Raw genomic sequence first — 4,436 nt, forward strand, 5'->3', positions numbered from 1 at the left:
CATGTTTTGTGCTCTTGTAGTAAGCACTAATTCCATTGCTGACTTATACTTATCTATAACTGGGCTAATAACTCGCTAACTAGCTAAGAATATCAACAAATGTGCACACGCGTGGTTCTGCGCTCTGAATGATTGAAAGACCCCTACCCATTGCACTCTGGGTCTGCCTCGAACAAAATCTCCGAATACATTTTGCAAAGTTAGATTTGTTTTGGTTTGTTGCAATGAAAAGGGGATGATACAATGTTGATTCGATCACAGAAAAAACATGAATCTATGTAGTGCAAACTAATGGGGCGAACTCAGTAAAATTCTCTTGCAGAGACTCTCTGCACAGCATTGCATTTCATCTGCGTGGCAGTCCTGGGGGAGGTGCGCGGCCGCTCACTCRAGCAGTTTAGAGGGAACATTGGTTCGGAGTGATCAGCCAATGATCAGAGAGTATTGTCTTCTTCAATTTCGGTTGCCTATTGTTTGTAAACCAAAGAAAAATGCAATATCCAGGACCCAAGACCATGATTTATACCAGAACATTGGTCCCAAGATCCAGAACCAGTGAGTAGAGACCATGACCACTAGATCAGTTAAAGACCAAAATGTATCTCAAGACCAAGACCACTAGATCAAGTATCCATGGGCCCTTTCTTCAATTGTAAGAAACTCAAGTAGAGTAATCTCGAGTACAGTGCAGTACAGTAGAGCACAATACAGTAGAGTACAGTGGAGCACAGTACAGTACAGTAGAGTACAGTAGAGCACAGTACAGTATGGTACAGTAGAGCACAGTACAGTAGAGCACAGTACATTAGAGTAGAGTACAGTAGAGTATTTTTATTTATTTTTATTTCACCTTTATTTAACCAGGTAGGCCAGTTGAGAACAAGTTCTMATTTACAACTGTGACCTGGCCAAGATAAAGCAAAGCAGTGTGACACAAACAACAACACAGAGTTACACATGGAATAAACAAACGTACAGTCAATAACACAATAGAAAAGTCTATATACAGTGTGTGCAAATGAGGTAAGATTAGGGAGGTAGGGCAATAAATAGGCCGTAGTGGCGGAGTAATTACAATTTAGCAATTAAACACTGGAGTGATAGATGTGCAGAAGATGGATGTGCAAGTAGAGATACTGAGGTGCAAAGGAGAAGAAGAAAATTACAATATGGGGATGAGGTAGTTGGATGGGCTATTAACAGGTGGGCTATGTACAGGTGCAATGATCTGTAAGCTGCTCTGACAGCTGATGCTTAAAGTTAGTGAGGGAGATATGAGTCTCCAGCTTCAGTGATTTTTGCAATTCGTTCCAGTCATTGGCAGCAGAGAACTGGAGGGAAAGGCGGCCAAAGGAGGAATTGGCTTTGGAGGTGACCAGTGAAATATACCTACTGGAGCGTGTGCTGCGGGTGGGTGCTGCTATGGTGACCAGTGAGCTGAGATAAGCCGGGGCTTTACCTAGCAAAGACTTATAGATGACCTGGAGCCAGTGGGTTTGGCRACGAATATGAAGCGAGGGCCAGTCAACGAGAGCATACAGGTCGCAGTGGTGGGCAATATATGGGGCTTTGGTGACAAAACGGAGGGCACTGTGATAGACTGCATCCAATTCGCTGAGTAGAGTGTTGGAGGCTATTTTGTAAATGACATCGAAGTCAAGGATCGGTAGGATAGTCCGTTTTACGAGGGTATGTTTGGCAGCATGAGTGAAGGATGCTTTGTTGCGAAATAGGAAGCCGATTCTAGATTCAATTTTGGATTGGAGATGCTTAATGTGAGTCTGGAAGGAGAGTTTACAGTCTATCCAGACACCTAGGTATTTGTAGTTGTCCACATATTCTAAGTCAGAACCGTCCAGAGTAGTGATGCTGGACGGGCAGGCAGGTGCGGGCAGCGGTCGGTTGAAGAGCATGCATTTAGTTTTACTTGCATTTAAGAGCAGCTGGAGGCCATGGAAGGACAGTTGTATGGCATTGAAGCTCATCTGGAGGTTAGTTAACACAGTGTCCAAAGAAGGTCTAGAAGTATACAGTAGAGAACAGTAGAGTARGATACAATACAACAGAGCACAGTACAGTACAGTAGAGCACAATACAGTACAATACAGTACAGTTTGGGCTCTTGGAGGGTTGGAGCCCCCCTTCTGGTTATGCATCTCAATAGTCTACACTTGTGTGCGCTTGTCCACTATCCACATGGTGGTCCTCTGTAGCTCAGTAGGTAGAGCATGGCTCATGCAACTTTAAATTGGAGATAGCCTCGATGGCACTGCCCGTGCTGTCAAAGACTTCATCATAGCACAGATACAAAGATGAKATCTCTATATATCTCTATGGTGTCAATTGTTTTGGTAMACTGTGACTGTTYTGGTTTGGACAATTTTGACTTATTTTGKACTTTGAAGAATCTCCATAGCTAACATACGGTATGTCTGGCTATCTTTCATTTGGACAGATGTACATCCCAGCAAACATAKATTTTAGTCCCAAAACCATACTTACATTTCTTGRGATTTTTAGTAGTGACACTTGATTAAAAAATACATTGAGATTTATCAACTTCATCACTCATTTTCTCCAAAATGTTTGCAGACARACTACTCACCATGTGACCATAGTAGAGCGGTGTGAAATCCCATCACCTGGGGATAGTTGTAGGGTTGTGKCTTAAGGCACAATCATTCTACAGTCTTTTAAAGTGTGTGTTTCCAAAGTGACATSAAAATTAGGGACAGCATTTTTCTGAGAAAGATTCTTCAAAATAAAAACAACTAATAATTGGACCAGTAACTTTCAATGTAAYAATAGAACAACTGAAGATGTCATATTGAATTAATACTGTTACGTGATTATACTTTTTTTGTATCATTAATTGCTTTATTTTCAAACAGCCAGCTCTCAATAGAAATATGGGTATAAAAAATGACTTTGTACATTCATTTATCAATATGTTTGTTATTACCTTGGATTTAATTCAAACATAAGATGGAAATAAATGTCCTAAGTTTGGAGACTTAACTGTTTTTTTAAATAGGTTTTTTGGACAGCAATTTATCTCACTTCTGTAGAATCACCCATATAGAGAACATGCATTTGAACAAGCCATAGGTGTGTAGTATGTTAGGGCAGCACACATGTAAAACATGCATATGGAGGAAATAAATTTGACTTCTGTGTGGGAAAGTAAAGGGATCTCAGACCAATATGCACATTATCCGACACAGAATCATCTGCAATCATGTAATATCATATCCATGTTTTAAAACTCATATATAATGGACCACAGTGAAGACAGAGATAATACCGTGCTGTATGTGCTTGAGTCAAAGAGGAGATGGATGCTGTGTTCCAGTCTCCAGTGTAGACAACGTGTCCTTGGTGGGAAATGACAGCACGATTCACCATCACTTATTTTGGCTAGACACCAGCTCTACAGTATATCATATTACATATTTAATATTTCATGTGTTTTGATACTTTTGTATAATGTTTTGCCTGTGCCTATCATTATACTGGATGCAGTCTTTTTTAACACATTGTGTCCAACCGGAACAATGTACAATATTAATAACCCAACTTAAAACCCCAATAACTAGACCCAATCCACATCAATCAAAACTATACCAATGCTCTTTTAAAAGACACACATATGGATTTGTACTATCTTACGGCTCTGCGATTGGCTTATAGGCATACAACATATAACATGTTATCAGTGAAGGAAGGCTTTGGGGCACATTTTAATGGTAACGCATGTTTTGCAAAATCTGCAAGCCCACATAAGTGAGCACAGCATGACTCTAAATCGGCGTTCTCTTTGTGTCAAAGAGTCTCTTTGTGTTGTGAAAATAAATAGAACAGACAGACTGCACACCTCGGGAGATTCCCAGGGCCCTTCTGGAGTCGGCAACGTTAGTTTGTCATTAGTAAACACTTAAGATTCCCGCCACTACCCCCCCCCCCCCCCCCTGCTGTAGGAGATGGATCATTCTAGCTCTTATTTGGGACTGGGGTGTCGCTGAGCTTCTGAGCTGCCTTCAGGGAAGCAAGAGAGACGATAATAGTTTTGTTGAGCTATTGAACTGTTAGGGGGACCAATCTGTTAAGGAATCGCTGAAGTTGAACCTTCTCCGCCTGATGCACTTTGGTTGTTTTTAGAACAGGTCCTCGACTAACCTGTTCCCCCGCACATTGACTTGGTACCGGTGCCCCCTGTATATAGCCTCGTTATTGTTATTTCATTGTGTTACTTTTAGTCAAATGTTTACTTTAGTTTATTTAGTCAATATTTTCTTAACTATTTCTTGAACTGCATTGTTGGTTAAGGGCTTGTAAGTAAGCATTTCACTGTAAAGTCTACACCTGTTGTATTAGGCGTTAGTGAGAAATAACATTTGATTTGATTTGAGAGCAAACAGAGAAAGTCATAATTTGTG

Source organism: Salvelinus sp. IW2-2015, linkage group LG15 (genome assembly GCF_002910315.2).
Source record: "Salvelinus sp. IW2-2015 linkage group LG15, ASM291031v2, whole genome shotgun sequence".
In the NCBI taxonomy this organism is placed as follows: Eukaryota; Metazoa; Chordata; class Actinopteri; order Salmoniformes; family Salmonidae; genus Salvelinus; species Salvelinus sp. IW2-2015.